The sequence below is a fragment of the Ipomoea triloba genome, chromosome 2 (assembly GCF_003576645.1).
Source record: "Ipomoea triloba cultivar NCNSP0323 chromosome 2, ASM357664v1".
Lineage (NCBI taxonomy): Eukaryota > Viridiplantae > Streptophyta > Magnoliopsida > Solanales > Convolvulaceae > Ipomoea > Ipomoea triloba.
The window spans coordinates 23,712,159-23,731,684 of NC_044917.1; the positions used below are offsets into that span (position 1 = coordinate 23,712,159).

The 19,526-nt window shown below is 35.2% G+C and overlaps 1 long non-coding RNA gene and 1 pseudogene across 1 annotated transcript; one reads left to right on the forward strand and one right to left on the reverse strand.

The window, feature by feature from the left end:
• LOC116010699 lies at positions 1-7,862 on the forward strand (annotated as a pseudogene).
• An 847-nt stretch (positions 7,863-8,709) lies between these two features.
• Positions 8,710-9,411, reverse strand: LOC116010700. The gene is made up of 2 exons (XR_004096950.1): positions 9,285-9,411; positions 8,710-9,052 (listed from the first exon to the last, which is right to left on the reverse strand). It is a non-coding gene; the product is annotated as an uncharacterized LOC116010700 (long non-coding RNA).
• Between the last annotated feature and the right edge of the window lie 10,115 nt (positions 9,412-19,526).

Sequence of the window (19,526 nt, forward strand, 5' to 3'; positions counted from 1 at the left end):
CAAAAACAAAAGAGGGAGAGGTGCGCCGAAAGCGGAGCTTGTCTTCCACCCTCGATCATCTGCTGGTCTAGCGGTCTCTCCATTTTCTTCTCTCTCTCTGGCTTCTCTATATCTCTCGTCTCTCTTTCACGCCCTCTCTCTCTCTCTCTGCGAAATCCAGCAAAACTACACCCTCTCTTGTTGCTTCCATTTTCAACTCATCACCAAACGACAACAGTAGCAACAAATTCTGGCGAACTGCTCCATCTCCGTCTCCGGCGTAGCAGGTTGATTATCCGGCGACCTTTTCCTCCTCCGGCGAAACAATAGCGTTGATATGGTGGAAAATGGTGAGATGATAACCTTGATGATTAATAGAATTATGATTATATATGATGATATTAATTTTTAAGGGTGATGATGAGATAATTCTGTGTTAATAATGATATTAGATACTGATGATGTGATTCGGCAATGATTAATAATAATAACGGTGAAATGATTAAATGATGGTGAGACTTGTAGATGAAGTTATGAAATTCGTAGATGATGTTGTTAAAAAAATGGATGGCGACGAAAAATCTTACTGATGAAGAAGATAATGAAATGAAATGAATATAATAATGATAAGGAGATGATGTTGATGTTGGAGTTTGATGATGGTGATGAAATTATAATGAAGATATGATTTATGGAATGATGATGAGGCGGGTTGATGGTAATAATTGAAGCATGTACTCCATCTCAACTAAAAGTCTAAGCTCATAGTTAGATTTTACATTTATGATTCTATATTATATGCTCAACACGTCACGTGTGCACATGGACCATAATTTTTATCTCAACTAAAAGTATAAGCTAATAATTGAATTGCACATTTATGTTTGTATATTATATGCTCAACAATGATTAGAAGATATGTTGATGATGATGATAATAATAATTATAATAATAATAATAATAATAATTAATTAATTAATTTTGATTGATCTATAGGTTCCTATCAAGGTGATTAAGGATTCTATTTTAAGTGTTGATAAGTGATAGAAAAAACTATATTGTTCAATGTATACGGTGTGTATAATGAAAATAGATACGAGTGAATTTAGTGAACAAAGTTGTGGAAAATGAAAAATGGCAAGAATTACTTTGTATTCATTCTGCTAGAGAGTAAAAGGGAGAGGGAGAGACCTTTGTTGTATTGAGTGAGTCTATGGAATGGAATGGTCCCCTAGTCTCGAAGGTTAGAGCCCTTTATATAGCTAATTGACCATGATCCAATACCGTCAAGTATACAAAACGTATAGGGCTGTATACCAAGGTATATTCCTTATCAATAAGGGGGCGTTTAGTTCACAAAATCTTAGATTATTCCAGGTAATAGAATTACTTCCAGCAATGTAATGTGAGAGTTTGGGAATGTAAGATTACTTTATGTGTTTGGTTTGGATTGTAGAATATAATATTACCTTGTTTGGATTTTGAGGGTAAATATTCTTGTTCACCAAAATTATTATTTTCCCCAAGTCCTATTTGTAAGTGTTATATGTATTTCTATTATATGTGATATTATATGAATTATGGGTGATATTATATGATTTATAATATTATGGTGATCATATGTGAATTATATCGATAAATTTTAATATTGTGAATAGTGATTCTCGAGATATCAAAAATGGGTTTAGACGTGTCAAATCCGTGTGTGGAGTAAAAGTGTGTGTGTGTGGTGAAATCTTATTATATCATATTTTGGAGACCATTATTTGAATGGTTACACTATTGGGATTTTTGAAGAGTGAGTAATGACGTAAAAGCTGACTCACTAGGACTTAACTCACTTAATTAAATAAGTCTCCGCCCATTATTTGATTGGTTATTTAAATGGGATTTTTGAGGGGTGAGTAATGACGTAAAAGCTGACTCACTGAGACTAAGTCCCAGTTCATTGGTTTTCAAAAAGATTTGTTACTTCTCCATACAAGAAAAAGTATATCTCCACATATATTTTGGAAAAGTATATTATTATGTAAGGTTATGAAATAACCTCTTTTGAAAAAAATAATACTATCCATATGATTGAAAAGTTATGGTGGTGTTATTTTTGGAAAATGGTTTACTTACTAAGTAATGCTTCGAAAAGCTTTACTATATTATTTAGAGAAAATGTTGAAATAAATACTTCAACTTTACTCAAAACTGCAATTAAATCCTCCAACATTAAAAAAGTTATATTAAACACTCAAAATTTTCGTTTTGATACATTTAAACGAAATGACCGGTTGTTCACTTGAAACAACTAGTCATTAAGTTTCTGTCCAATATCCTGGCGGCCATCAAACATCATGCTACCGGCATCCGATTGTCTTCTCCAATGGAGAATACAACAACCATTTGCTCGTCTTCTCCACTAGAGAAGACGACTGGATGGAGACTTGCATGAGCATGCATAATTCATTGGGTTTTTACGGTGCTGCCAATTAATTTATGTTTCAGAATTGTAGTTTTCTAAATTTGTTTAATAGTAAAAGGTGGTGAGAGTAGTTGCGTACATTAGTTAAACAGATCAAATAATTTGTCTGTTGTAAAGGTAATTTGTGAATTGTGGTCCTAGACCAGAGGGTGGACTGAATGTGTGATTGATGTATGTATGCCCTTTCCCATGTACATCCCAGTTGTCTTCTCCAGTGGAGAAGACAACCAGATTGGTGGAGAAGAATGACCAGTGAGGGTGAACGTGTCTTTTCGACGAAGGTGGCCGTAAGCTGAGCTTTCTGGGCGGTGAATAACTAGTAACCTATTGGTTACCGGTAAACATGTTTAGTTGATATATTTTGACAAGTTTAGTTTTTAATTGTACTTTTTAATGTTGGAAGGGCTTAATTGCACTTTTGGATAAAATTTGAGGTCTTATTTGACACTTTTCTCTATTATTTATACAAAAGTATATTTTACATATATACGATTTTGGAAAAAGATTATGAGTTCAAAATATAAATGTCCAAGCCTATATTTTACGGGGTGAAATGAAACTTACTTAGCTTATGCTAATGTTGTCTACACCCTGTTTTGTATTAAATGATTTTAACATGTGAACATGAGTAGGAATCCAAGATGTGGAAAGATTAAGTCTATCTAAGAATAAACTCTTTGGAGTTTTGATGTATTTGAGGAATCCATGATTGTAAATGTTATTTCTTATTATATTAAGTTGGAATTGGGTGCCAAAGACCTTGTGGTCTAGTGGCACCCGGTGTCCTAGTTTACACTCCCACATGGATGTTGGGAGTGGGTTCGAGGCAACTGTTGACTCTTTGTGCTTTATTAGGTTGAGAAAGTATCTATGAACATGTACTACATTGTAACAGAGTCAGTAGAACTCGGTTAGTAAACGCTTCAGCAATGGTATAGGTTGAGAAAGTATCTATGAACAGGTACTACATTATATAGGTTGAGAAAGTATCTATGAACAGGTACTACATTATATTGTAACAGAGTCAGTAGAACTCGGTTAGTAAACGCTTCAGAATTGGTATTAGTGATTTGAAGAAAAATATTGTAAGAAAATTTAGTTATGAAAATTGGGGTGTTACATAACAATAGTTGGTTTCATAAGACATAACAATAGTACATAGGGATGTCTAGCAAGTATATATATGTGTGCGCGCGCTCCTTTCATATGAAAAATACAAGAAGAAAAACTTTTGATAACAGATCTGTAAGAAGAAATGAAATTATTCTGTGGAATAATATAATACCTAGCCTGTAGTTCATCATTATTCAATGCTTTTTTTTTAAATTTTTTCTATGCAGGTTAGAGTCTAGGTCATCATTCACATTAGATATGGCTGGAAAGGCGAATTGTGGCTTTAATATAGACGGAATGGCTTCGGCTATTCCACCTACCAATCCATCATCAATGTCAATAAAACTAGGAGTGATTAGAGGATCTGAAGGGCTAATGACATTCGGTCGATCATTGAAGTCTGGAGTTACCAGAGTTGTGTTCCCAGAAGATCTCAAGATCTCTGAAAAAATGATATTTGATCCTCAGGACAAGTCCCTCCTGTTTTGGAATAGGCTTTTGGTTATTTCATGTATCTTTTCAGTAGCAGTTGATCCTCTCTTTCTTTACCTTCCGGTTTTCAAGAGTGTTGAAGACCACTGTCTTCACATAGATTCAAGTTTAGCATACACAACAACCACCTTGAGGACAATAATCGATTCGTTTTACCTCATCCGAATGATTCTCCAGTTTCGCACAGCTTACATTGCTCCCTCATCTCAGGTTTTTGGACGAGGTGAACTCGTGATAGATCCCAAAGAAATTGCATCCAGATATATACATCGTTATTTTATAGTCGATCTTCTCTCTATTCTCCCTTTGCCTCAGGTTTGTTTCTTTCATTTCTTTTATATATGTAATGTACCATACCTTTTTTCCAGTTGAAGAAAGAAATACCATTAGCTCTATCTAGAGTTCAAATTCATAAAAGGAATATTTAGATTAAATTGGTTCTCTCATGCATATTTGTTAGGTAGAATTGTGATAAACTTTTTTGCTATTTACAAGCATCTATCTGTTAATTAATGTGTTTGTTTTGATGCTTTAAGTGTGAGGAAATGTGACATTATTAGTTGTTGCATTTATCTTTTAATTCTTCCCTATCTGATATGCAGATTTTGGTCTTGAGATTCCTTAATGGATCCCGAGGCTCGGATGTAGTAGGTACAAAGAGAACTCTAGTTCTTCTTGTTATTCTTCAAAGCATTCCTAGGTTTTTCCGGTTTTTACCTCTAACTTCGGACTTGAAAAAGACTTCTGGAGTGTTTGCTGAAACCGCGTGGCTTGGCGCTGCATATTACATGTTGTGGTTCATGCTGGCAAGTCATGTGAGTAGATCTATATTAGCTAGTATCTATCTACAATAATTGAACTTCATTGTATATATAAAATTAAATTTGCAGATATTTGGAGCCTACTGGTACCTGTTAGCTGTGGAACGTAAAAATTTCTGCTGGCAAGAAGCGTGTTTAAAAAGTGCAGATTGCAGTCCAAGTTATTCTTTACTGTTTTGTTCACTTGATAGACATAAAACTGCAAATTTAACTGATTGGAGACAGATAACTGAAGATGTTCTCCACAAAAACTGTGCTGCTGATAACGATAATCAGTTTAACTATGGCATATACGCCCAAGCTGTGTCATCTGGTATTCTTGACTCTGAAGAATTCATCCCCAAATATTGCTATTGCTTGTGGTGGGGCTTGCAGAATTTGAGGTAAAACATCATTGAAGAGGAAACACAAAAGAAGAAGATGATGAGACTGTAAAAAATCTATCTTTGGTTTTTGCAGCACTCTTGGGCAAGGTCTTGAAACAAGTACATATCCTCTGGAGGTTCTATTTTCAATAGCATTGGCCATTATTGGGCTCCTGCTGCTTGCTATTCTCATTGGAAACATGCAGGTATATCTACTGAAACTCATTTGTTAGATAGGGATGATTTGAGCTCATGAAATGCAGCAAAATGTGTGTGCTTTTGTTCGACAGACGTATCTTCAATCTATAACGGTTAGGCTGGAGGAGATGAGGATAAAAAGGCGCGACTCAGAACAATAGATGCATCACAGGGTGCTGCCACCGGAGCTGAGGGAAAGAGTGAGGCGTTATGATCAGTACAAATGGTTGGAAACTAGAGGTGTAGATGAAGAGAGTATAGTGCAGAATCTGCCTGTAGATCTCAGAAGAGATATTAAGCGCCATCTTTGCCTAAATTTAGTTAGAAGGGTGTGTAAAGCATTTCTTGCTCTCACTTCTTGCTAGATAGTTAACGTTAATGCCATATGCATGCCCCATAAGGGGTGGTCGGGCTCAATGGATATTCTTGTCAACACTTTTTCAGTCTAGTCCATACGCACTTAAAAGTATAGTTTCAAGTAGTGATTGCAGGTTTCCTTGTCACCCAACACATTCTTGCCAATACTCTCTTGGTTGAGCCCAATTGCACTTACCAATACAACCAATAGTGGTTGTAAGTTTCTGGTCACCCAGCACATTCTTGCCAACACTCCCTTGATCGAGCCTAGTTGCACTTACCGCAAGACAGCCTCAAGTAGTGATTGTAGGTTTCCTCGTCACTCAACACATTCTTGTCAATACTCTTTTGGTTGAGCCCAATTGCACTTACCAGCACAACCTCAAGTAGTGGTTGTAGGTTTTTTAGTCACCAACACATTCTTGCTAACACTCCATTGATCAGGCCAAGTTACACTTACCGCAGAGCAGCCTCGAGTAATGGTTGTAGGTTTCCTCGTCACCCAACACATTCTTGCCAATACTCTCTTGGTTGAGCCCATATGCACTTACCAACACAACCTCAAGTAGTGGTTGTAGGATTTCAAGTCACCCAACACATTATTGCTAACACTCCCTTGATCAAGCCTAGTTGCACTTATAGCAGGGCAACCTCGAATAGTGGTTATAGGTTTCCTTGTCACCCAACGTATTCTTGTCACCTAACCTAGTGTTTGTAAATTTTCTTATCACCAACACATTCTTACTAACCCTCTCCTTCAAAAAAAAAAAAAAAAAAAAAAAAAAAAAAAAAAAAACCTTTCACGATAGAGCCCAATCGCACTTACAAGCACAGACTCGAGCATTGGTTATAGGTTTCTTCATCACTAAAACACATTCTTGCCATTCTTTTTTTTAATTGAGCCTAATTGCAGTAACCAACACAACGTAACTTCAAGTAGTAGTTGTAGGTTTCTTCAGCATCCAGATCGAAACTAAAACCACTGCACGCATATCCATGAATTGAAGCTACATACTATTCCAATCCGATCCACTGTTTGCAGGTGCCTCTATTTGCAAACATGGAAGAGAGGCTGTTGGACGCCATATGCGAGCGACTAAAGCCAAGCTTGTTCACAGAAAACACGTACATCGTCCGAGAGGGCGATCCAGTAGACGAGATGCTCTTCATCATCCGCGGCCGCATGGAGAGCGTGACAACAGACGGTGGCAGAAGCGGCTTCTTCAATCGTGGAATTCTAAAGGAGTGCGATTTTTGCGGGGAGGAGCTTCTCACATGGGCGCTAGACCAAAAAGCGGGGGCCAACTTGCCGCCATCAACTCGCACGGTGAAGGCCTTGACGGAAGTGGAAGCCTTCGCACTGATAGCCGACGAGGTGAAGTTCATCACCACCCAGTTCCGGCGCATCCACAGCCGGCAAGTGCAGCACACTTTCCGGTTTTACTCGCAACAGTGGAGGACGTGGGCCTCAATGTACATCCAGGTCGCGTGGCGACGCTACACTCGCCGAAAAAATATAGAACTCCGCCACAGTGAGGCCGACTCCGATGACGATGATGACCAGGGGGTTGTGTACGGCGATGGTGCAGGCAAGGACGCCGATAACGAAGAAACCACGTTGATCAGGGGGTTTTCGTCTTCCTCCTCCTCCCTTAGCAACCGAGGCATCCGCGCCACCATGTATGCTTCCCGGTTCGCTGCAAACGCGCTATCAAAGGTGCGCAAATTTAGATCTTCCAGCCTCATCATGAAACCTCCCAAGCCTCCTGAGCCAGACTTTGATAATGAGGATCTCACTAAGGTTCAACGTTTCATTTGATCCAGCCATGTCACTACTGCATGCATGCGTACCTTAATTACGTCATCCCCTTTCTAACTTGCCACACATCAGGAAACAACTGAGTTGTCCGTATGTTGGAATCATTCTTACAGGTTCGTTCTTAGCCTAGGATAATGCAACACTACTAAATTTGTCCTAACACGTATTTCTATGTTTGTTCAGTTAATTGAGCGATAATGCAACACTACTAAATTTGTCCTAACACGTATTTCTATGTTTGTTCAGTTAATTGAGCTTGAGTTCTCCTAGGTATATATTCAAACTAGTATTATATCCGTGCGCTGCATGGATGTTACATATACAGTAATATTGTAATAAGTTAAGTAATATACAGTAATATACAATTCTTATTAAGATCAAGATGCAGCCAAATACAATTGTCAATGATAGACAATTTGTGCTCGATCGTGTATGTAATTGATTTCGGTGTCACAACGTTTGATGTGCCTATACATTTTAATAAACTCCCTTTGCTAAATTTTTTTTTTTTTACTAAAACAATAGATTTTTTGTATTTTTTGCGAAAAAAAAATGGTGTTACCCTCAATTGTGAACATAATTATTTGTAATAATTAAAATAATAATTGATATTTAAGGTGGGTAATTACCAAATGAAATAAATTATATTATAAATTTAATACAAAAAATTAAAAATTAAAAATTTTTAAGAACTAAGTAAACAACATTAGTATTTGAATTGTATATATACCATCCATTAAGTAAACATTTATATTTTCTAATATTCTCTTCACATATTGAAGCTTCATACTCTAAAAAAGAGTGAAAAAATGTATTAAGTATTCTCTTAAATTAACATGATCTAATGATTATAATTTTTACAATAATATCAATTACAACCACTTCTATTGAAATAATAATAAAAAGTTACTGTGACGAACACAAATAAATACTATTACATGAATACTATTCCAAATTAAACACAATGGCATTCTAAAAGATACCACCAATGTTAATCCGTATTAATGCAATTATGATAATATTATTATATTAAAAAATCACAATATTAATACCTTTCCCGGCCCATTCAAAATATTATTCACAATAATAATGTAAATTTAATTAGCAGGATGATGCTTTTTAATTGTTTACAGCCACTACACATAAATAATATATTCTTTCAAAAAAAAAACATAAATAATATATATTTTAATTGTTTACAGCCAACACTTCCAAGTTCCGTGAATCACTTTTCTTTATCTTCAATTTTTCTTTTTTCCCAATGCTTCACATACTCCAACCAACACCCATATTCAGACTTCATCCTCAACATCAATATTGTTTCTTTAATTTCATTCGCCGGAAGAGGACTCATGACCACCGAACATCACCAACCACACTGCCGGCCATCAACGTTGGTCGCCGCCGCATTAGAGGTCGCTGGTTCGCTCCGCCACTGCGAAAATCAAACAAAGGCAGTTAAGTACTTTTCCTCTATTTTTCGTTATTTTTTTATTAAATATTTCATCCTTATATTACAAATGAATGATACTATGTACTGTACCAATATTCAATAATGATAGGTTTGTCTAAACTTTGCCTCCTCCACTATCCTTCTCCCAAAACAAATGAGAAACACAAATAATACACTTCCTCTATAAAAAAAATGGAGAATAATGAGTTCTTACCTGTTGTTTCCTGAAGTTTTTTCTCTCCTAGTGATCTTGTTTTCTGATTTTTTTCTCTCTTTGTTCTTGTGCTGTCGTTGGTCATTACATTATTTTGTTGTAATGAAGAAAATGTGTATGGTTGTAGTGATGGGAGAATATGAGTGTCCAAGCATGCGTGACTACGTATTTATAGGAAGATTTTTACTCCCAAATTGTGATTTACAACTGTCATCTGCACAATTGGGATTATATATTATAATGTGTTTTTGTTTTCTTACCCTCATTTTCAGGCTGAAATCCAGCCTCCTTTTCCTCTTCATTCGGCGCCACCCATAGCCCATAGCAGTCAACACAACCACATAATATATTTTTTACCAACTTCTATGTTTGAGTGTATAAATTAAAGAAGATTAAAAAAAATAGAAAACAATAACTAATTACCTCCTGTATATATATAAGAAGATAAAAAATAAAAAAAGCAGAAAATAATACTGAATAACTAATTACCTCTTGTGCTTGATCTTTGCTACTCTTCAATGTGTGTGATATCTGGATTCTGGAACAAAGTTTGTAGTATTGTTTGTGATAGTATGGCTTATTTATAGTGCTGGAGACTTGAAGTAGGTGTGATGTTTATCTAATAAATCTAATAAATAAATAAATACTGAAACTGATTTTAATTTTTAAATTTATATTGCTTGTCTTGAAGAGTGTAAAACATCTTTGAAATTTGTCAAACATTCTGGGAGACTGTAAAAGACATTTGAAATTTGTTAAACATAATATCACGTTTATCAATGAAATTAAATAATGAATATTATCTGAAAACTGTTCTGTATTAAGATAGCTACACCAAGGATTTGAAAGCAATTCACCAAATTCAATGCAGCATTAATAAAAATATCAAAACTATTGTCAGTATTGTGTTTCAACCAAAACGTCGACGTTCGATTTGAGCGGGAGATTTTTGGCTCTATCTCGATTCCCCCTAGGTGTGTGGCTTTTATATATAGTAAGAAGTAAGATAAGATAAGATTTATTTCCCAAGTCAAGCTAGACAAAAGTAATTGCATTCAATGATCAGCAAATTACGAATTGTTTGAACTTTCTATAACAGTATAAAAATGGAAGTTCTTGCTTCCACACCATATACCAAGAGTTTGTTTACTGCAGCTAACTGACTGTATAGATTTCACTCTATTTAACATGTAGACATGATAAAGACCAAAAAAAAAGTTAACAAATAACATAAAGATAATAAAAGATACTCTATAAGAACCAAACATTAAAGTTGTAAAATATTTAGCCAAAATAAAAACATTTTTGTTCAGGTAAAATCAGTCATGCTTAGAAATGTACCTTTATTTGCATCTATATGGCTCTTCCTCATCCAGCCCTATGGTAACTGATCTCTAAAGCTTCTTCTTGACTGCTTGTATTGCATTATAAATTTTTGTGTTATTCGCTTACAATTGAAAACTTGTTGTGATCCATGCTTGTAAATGCAATCTTATATATTTATATATGGATCAAACTATTAACTAAAGTAAAATAAAAAGTTATATGTATGCATCCTAATCTCAATTTTTATATTTATATAAATAAAATAGGGTATACACAAATAAGATAAAAGTAAATTAAACATTAGAATTATATCACAACACTCAACAATGCAAGAACACATGAACAACAATTCAATATGCATACATTACATACATAATCATATCTACAAAGTACTGAGGAATTGCATTTTGTAGAGAAGGTATCAGTCAACTATGTATTCCTTTTTTTTTTGAATGCGTATTCCTTCTTTTTTTATTCCCATAAATGAGTTACTGTATTTTCCCATATTTGAAGGCAGCCCCAAAAAAAATAAAATTACAGGCCATAGATATTACTTGGATCTACCTTTGCTTTGCTTCAAAATGAATAGGATCTGAGATAAAGAATCAACACAAATTTGTTTTAAAAACACCAAAAATTACAAATAGAAGTGTATACCTTTCCCATGTGCTTTGGCTACAGCTGTGTAGTAGATTCTTGACATTTTCCCTTGCTAGGCTCTAATTCGGCAGGCTGCTTACTTTTCCTCTCCGGCGAGGCTTCTGGCATCACTACTGCCCTGCACAGCCTAGTTCGGTCACCAATTCAAATGCCTCTACCAAAATGTATTTATAGAATGAATGGTAGATATGAATGTATCCTATTAATGATAACCCATCAGTTGAAGAAACGATGGTTCTTCAATAATATCTGCATTGATACACAACAACCGACATTGAAAGGTTTGAAATCGAAATATAAAAGGGTTTAAGCAACTTTCGATAAAAAAAAAGTAATAATAACCTAACGTTTTACGCAAAAAAATATAAATATAATTGAGTTTGTTACCTTTCAGACTTCTACGACCGGATTTTATAAAGGAATGATTAATAGTCATGTTACCTGATGAGTATAATTGTGAGTGTAAAAGATGGTGTAAAATGTCGTTCCGCTGATGATTGGGGCTATGACACACATATTGTGTAAATTATTAAATTCTAGGCACTGAAGTATTTGAATTCACTAGAATCCAAGTAAATTATAATTAAGTATGGGAAATAAAAGGAATGCAAATTAAATAGGGAAATAACTATATGGTAAAAGAATGAGTCAGATTAGAGGTATTGCAATCTTGATGCTCTAACAATCTCAAAATTAGGGAAAAACAATTAACCAAGGGATTTATTGGCAACGCACTCAAGAATTCAGTTCAACTACTTTCGTAATCAATAAACTAGAATTAGGCTAGGATTGCCCCACTTTCGTGATGCATCAATTTTAACCTTAAAACACAAAAGCATTATAAGCCCCCAAATTACCCATATTCTCATAGTAGGAAAAATTGGGTTGAAATTGGTAAGGCTGAGTCTTTCACCCAACTTTCGTTGTGATGAAATCCTCTCCAAAACAAATCAATAAAAGCTGCGCGTCAATTATCAATAAGAGGAATTTATAATCCAATTCAAACATAAAACCCTAAATTAATTAATTATCCTGTTTATGCAATAATCATAAACCTAGCATCAAGAATAGCAATAGAACTCTAATCCAAACCCAAAAGCTAACTACTCATGCATAATAAAAGTAAACAAAGCAAAGCAATAATAAATAACCATAAACATTGCAAGAAATATAAAGGGAAGAGAAAACTTTACTGATAATGAAGAACAAATCCAACTTCAATCCGTTATTCCAAGCTTGAAATTAAATAATCTACTATAAAACTAATCTAAACTATGCTAGGGGAATTATAAAGAGAAGGGGAAAAATAAACTAAAAACTAACTAGGGTTCAGAACTCCTTAAATTGTAGAGAATATGTAGAATATATAGGATATAGATGGGCTTTGGGCCAATGAGGCAATTTCTAATTCTTTTCCAATTCTTATTTTTGTTTCCTTCCTTCCTTAGGTAATTTCCTTTTCTTCCAAAACTTGTCCAAAATGTTCCAAAATTCTTCCTTTTGCTGCTCCTTGTGGATAATTCAACCCTTGGGACAATATAACACACAAACAATTCTCAATTTCACTAGGATAAAGAAAATAAGCATCAAAACAACTAAAATAAGGGGTGAATTATTGTACAAAATAGTATATATCAACTCCCCCACACTAGAACTTTTGCTTGTCCTCAAGCAATTACCAAGGACAATCCACCTTCCAAGCAATGAAACTGATCACACTTCCTCCCTGCACAACCAAACATACCACCAACCAACTCATACAACCTAACTTGCTTCAAGAATCATCTCAGAATCACAAATGAGTTCTCTTCTCAGGCCAATAACCGGGCACCCGAATTAAGGTATATTAAGGCCTTGTATGCACATGTACTCAGTTGAGATTATGCAAAACTTGGCTTAAGATGAGATCCAATAGACTTGCCCTTCATACTCCCATAGATCAACTCTAAAACTTCATGCTAAGATCAAGTAGGTCTTTATTCGGCTTGTAACGGGGCTAAGGGTGAGTGGCTAACAAAGAAGGGGTATGGAAAAATAAACAAAGGAGAGAATTTCACACCTATTCACAACTTAATCTAGAAGGGAAACTACAAGTATGGACAGTGGAGCAAAATACAATTGAGAACATAAGAGCACTCTAAAACAGTGGGGTTGGACACGCTGTGCGTACTGGAAATTTTGGAAGGACCTCATGGCTAGGGTCACGGTCGGGATGGTGGCCGTGACCCTGAGCCCTTTATAGCCCTACACATACTGGAATTTCTCAAAAGGCCTCCCGGGCCACCTCACGGCCAGGAGGGAGGCCGTGTGGACGCTGCTCCGTTAAGCATTTTCTTGTACGTTGCGCCAAAGCTCAGGTTCGCCTGCAAATCAGATTAGAACATCTCCAAAACACTCATAAACCTATTCAAAGCATAAATACCTCAATTCCAACCATTCCCCACTCTTTCAAAAGTGAATCAACGCAAACCTCACACAAAAATAACCCAATTATCACCCCTTAAACATTGAAAAACTCCTAAATCTACCTCGAACTAAAACAAAAATAAAGATGCAGTAAAATAAAATGCAAAAGGTAAAGGATAGCATGGGGTGCCTCCCATGAAGTGTGATAAGCACCAAGAATACCATTTAAAAAGGGTCTTAATTGGATTAAAAGTGCAATGTTTTGACATCCAATTATAACAATTGCATGCATTTTAGCTCAGATGTGATTAAAATCTTCTAACATCATTCCTAGGAAGAGTTTTTAGGTATTTTACAGGTTAGAGAGGGATTTGAGGCTAAAAAGGAGCAGAGGACAAACAAATCGCAATGCAGTATCGTCCCACGCAGCCTCACACGCGTGTGGCTGGGCGTGGAAACTTTCCAGAGACCATCCACGCCCACTACCACGCGTGGAAGCGTGCGTGGTCGGGCCAAGGGCCATTTTAGGAAATTTGTTCCCTTTTGTCACCCATATAAATCCCTCTTGCCCTAAACCAAGAGAACAATCAGAAAATTCATAGAATAGAGTAGAATAGATCTAGAGGGTTTTCTCTCCTCTTGGGGGAAAATTCCTTTCTCTTATAGTTTAGATTAGATCCAAGGGCAAGATTGAAGATTGGGATTTCAAGATCAAGATTGTAAAGATCCCATTTCTAAGGGTGGTAACTATTCTCTCCAATTTCTAATTCAATACTTGTTTCTTTGAGATTTCCTTTCTTTTTCTTGTTTCTTTAGTATGATAGAGTAGATTAGATAGGGGATTGGTGGCCTCAAGGTAGATCTATGTGGATGTTTAATATTATTGCTTTGAATTGTGAGTTGCTTAGTTGTTGGATGATGAATTTGTATGGATGATGTTCTTCAAGCTTTGTGCCTTTTGTGGCCACATTAGGTAGCAAAACCAAAGGAAGTGAGTGTGTGCGCGATAGCGGCCACTCACGAGTCTAACTCACCCACATCTCCGCTCTTAGTCCAAAAGGACAAGATCCGAGAGGAGTGGTAGACAAAGTGTTCGATGAAATGCCCCAACCGAATGAGGATGTGGGAGTCCAAAGTGTGACGCCACTTGGTAAAGTGCCACGAACTCCCTAGTCTATTCCACATCTCGTGCTCGCAAACCCATCCAAAGATAGACCACATAGAGAAGCCTAAGGCCCCGATCTCCTCCTTTTTATTTATTTTACATAACCACTACCAACCTTTTTACTCCCTACAAATGACATCCAACCTTAGCAAATCCCATAACTCTTTTCCTTCAACCTCTTAGATGCCAACACACCTATTCGATTCCCATTCGCCATCCTTGAGAGACACGACACTCGGGGAGTCTTGACTCTTCGTTTTACCACCCTTTCATCTTCACATTCACCCTCACCCTAAATTACATCCAATCAAAGTGCTAAGTTTAATGTCGCTAGCTCGACTCAACCTCTCAAGATCAACCATCATTGAATTGAACAAAGAACATCCCATCATTTCTAGCAAATTTTTCTTCAAGATAGTGCATCAAATGGTGGCCATCAATGAATTCCTTTATGCACAAGTTCACCACCTCAAAGCTCAAGCATTGTTCCTCCATGAACTCAAAATTCAAGCATACTCTTTCATCAAGCCCATTCTTATTTTCCCCTTGATTTTCCTTTCCTTGAGCAAGTAGGGAGAACCTTGGGTCTTCTTTATGCACTAAAATGAAATCCTTGGACATGAAAATTGGCCAATGGGGGCCTCCACATTCAAAAACATTGACACCTCCCATTCCCAAGTTAGTCTAAAGTTCTCACCCAAGGGAGTGTCATCAAATGAAAGGCATACCCCGTTTGTGCCACCAATTTCATCAACTATATTATTCTTGAGCACTTCTTCACTTGGATTAACTTCGAGTTGCTCTTTATCACTATTCCCTTGCAACTCCACACTTTCTTCCCAATTCAAAGTTTCCATTTCAATTTCCTCATTCACTTTCTCATCATCATCATCTTCATCCTCACTCTCATCTTCATTACCACCTGCACTTGGCGTGAACGACTCATGTATAACATCTTCATAAGGAATTGAACCTTGAATGTGTTCTTGAGTTGTCAAGCCATTTCCTTGAGCCTTAAGATCTTCCAATTGAGCTTTTAACATGTTCATTTGAATTAGTAAGTTATTCATCATGGACCTCGTCTCCTCATCAATAGGTTGGCTTGCTTGTGGAGGTTCTTGATAGAATGACTCTTGAGGTTCCCATTGATTATTGGCATAGTCTTCCTCACTTGGTCTCATGGGATATCCACCATCCTCAGTGTCATCATCGAGTACAATAGTGACTCCCCAACGCCTAGCCAATGCTAAGGTTTTCTCATCTAATTCATACCTCCCAACACTTGGTAAATGAGTGTGATGATCATATGGAAGTTGAGTGTTTTGGGGGTATGGTGTGTAATGAATGAGTGAGGGGTATAGATTTGGAGAGTAATCTTGTGGTGGGTAAGGATATTGTGGTGGATTGAAATCTTGTGAAGGTTGTGGGTAAGGATTTTGGTAGTTTGGAGTGTATTGAAAGTATGAGTTTTGGGGGTGGAATGATGGTGGATGAAAATTTTGGGATTGAGCATCATAGTAATGGTTAGGAGGTGGGGCTTGAGTTGTACAAGGATTTTCATATCCATCATATTGGTTGCCCTCATAAGATTGACAATCATAGTATCCTTCTTGATCCATCATGTAACATCCCTTTCAATCAAATCAAAAGAAATAGACTTGCAGGCACATTAGCAAAAAAAAATTTATTTTTTTATTTTTTTTATTATTTTTTTTAATGGTGATTAAATAAAATTAACAAAAAAACTTGATCTCCTAAGAATTCACTAACTTTAATGCTAGAAATAAAACAATCACACAATACAACCAAATAAACCAATCCCTGGCAACGACGTCAAAATGTGATGAGTATAATTGTGAATGTAAAAGATGGTGTAAAATGTCGTTCCGCTGATGATTGGGGCTATGACACACATATTGTGTAAATTATTAAATTCTAGGCACTGAAGTATTTGAATTCACTAGAATCCAAGTAAATTAGAATCAAGTATGGGAAATAAAAGGAATGCAAATTAAATAGGGAAATAACTATATGGTAAAAGAATGAGTCAGATTAGAGGTATTGCAATCTTGATGCTCTAACAATCTCAAAATTAGGGAAAAACAATTAACCAAGGGATTTATTGGCAACGCACTCAAGAATTCAGTTCAACTACTTTCGTAATCAATAAACTAGAATTAGGCTAGGATTGCCCCACTTTCGTGATGCATCAATTTTAACCTTAAAACACAAAAGCATTATAAGCCCCCAAATTACCCATATTCTCATAGTAGGAAAAATTGGGTTGAAATTGGTAAGGCTGAGTCTTTCACCCAACTTTCGTTGTGATGAAATCCTCTCCAAAACAAATCAATAAAAGTTGCGCGTCAATTATCAATAAGAGGAATTTATAATCCAATTCAAACATAAAACCCTAAATTAATTAATTATCCTGTTTATGTAATAATCATAAACCTAGCATCAAGAATAGCAATAGAACTCTAATCCAAACCCAAAAGCTAACTACTCATGCATAATAAAAGTAAACAAAGCAAAGCAATAATAAATAACCATAAACATTGCAAGAAATATAAAGGGAAGAGAAAACTTTACTGATAATGAAGAACAAATCCAACTTCAATCCGTCATTCCAAGCTTGAAATTAAATAATCTACTATAAAGCTAATCTAAACTATGCTAGGGGAATTATAAAGAGAAGGGGAAAAATAAACTAAAAACTAACTAGGGTTCGGAACTCCTTAAATTGTAGAGAATATGTAGAATATATAGGAGATAGATGGGCCTTAGGCCCATGAGGCAACTTTTAATTCTTTTCCAATTCTTATTCTTGTTTCCTTCCTTCCTTAGGTAATTTCTTTTTCTTCCAAAACTTGTCCAAAATGTTCCAAAATTCTTCCTTTTGCTGCTCCTTGTGGATAATTCAACCCTTGGGACAATATAACACACAAAAAATTCTCAATTTCACTAGGATAAAGAAAATAAGCATCAAAACAACTAAAATAAGGGGTGAATTATTGTAAAAAATAGTAGATATCATTACCCCTAAAACAACGCCGTTTCATTGTGGGCCGGAACTTTTGCCAAATTGCATTAAATGCTTCCTTCTGGCTTTTTTATTATAGAAGATTCTACTCCCTCGATCACTTTTACACATGATGTGATAAATAATGATAGAATATTTTCGTTATGTGGGTCTCAGAGAAGTGTTCACATCAAGAATTTGAGAGTAAGAGTATGTAAAAGTTTGGAGTAAAAATAGGAGCACACAGTATTTTTCATTTCACTTTGTGTTAAAAGTATTGTATTATCAAATAAACTTACCCTTTTAGTGTAAAATTTTCTCAATTTACATTAAATACTACATTAGTTTGCATAATCATAGTGATCATTTACAATTTTATACCCCACTGTCTCATTTTGTCTGTCATACTTATTATTCACTAGTATTTTCGTCCGTACGCTGCACAGGATGGATTTGATGTTAAGAATATTTAGATCGATATACAATTATGTAAATTATAATATTGAATATCATATAGTGCAATTGAAGAATTGAGTTTGATCGATTATGTTTTCTGATGTCATCATTGCTTGAATTTGAGCAAATAATTTCCCAATTAATAGCCAATGTGTATATATATGCATCCGGTGCTGAAACTTTAAACATTTTATATATCAATGTTTATGATTTGTATTAATTGGGCTAATTATCTCGTTGTCCAACAACTCAGTTATAGAAATTATTTATACAGATGATATATTTTCTATATATGCAAATATATAGCAATTTTGTCATATTTGTATAAAAAGAAAACATAACTGTTTTGAATTACACATTATTGAAAATCTTTTTGTAGACGACATTGATAGTATATTATATATTGTTATTGTAAATTTTTATACTTATTTTAATTTACATCACTAATGAAGTAAATTATCTAGAATTATAGCTTTTTAGTGCTTTATTTCATAATTACTAGAGTAAAATATCCAGAACCTTAGTACTTCATGGATTATAAGATATTTCTAAAGCAGATATGTATAGATTAGCTCTGTTTTTTTTAAAGTGTATATATTAACCTTATTTCATGAATGTTTGATTTGTGGGCATGTTTTATTTGTTGTGTTTTTTTGCCTAACAGTTGGGTTGTATAATGTGTTAAGAGCTATAATTCTACCTAAACATGTCAAATTTTGGCTCTTTAGGTTACGTTATACTTTATTTATCCTTAGGGTTTTATCTGTGTAATTAATTTGGTTAATTTTTTTAACGTGTTATAGTTAGACTTCTTATAGTTAAAAAATGATGTTTGCAAATAATATAGTAATCAGATGAAAACTGTATAGCTTGGAATAAAAAAAAAAAACTACATTGGATAAGCTAATTTATTTATTAAATTTAAAAAATACATTTAATTTTTTTTAAAATACTATTGACTCTGGTACAATGTAGTAATCCTACTGAAGCAAGACGACGAGCCAACGCCGCCACTGGGGATCGAACCTGTAACCTCTCACTTGGAAGGGCCATAGCTATGTCGCTTGACCACAAGGCCTTTGGCTTGCACACATAGACCATAAAATTAATGCAAAAGTATCACTCAATTAATTGAACAATATATGACTCGTTTGTCTGCAATTATCTTGAAAAAATCTATGTGTAATTATATTATTACTAAAATAAA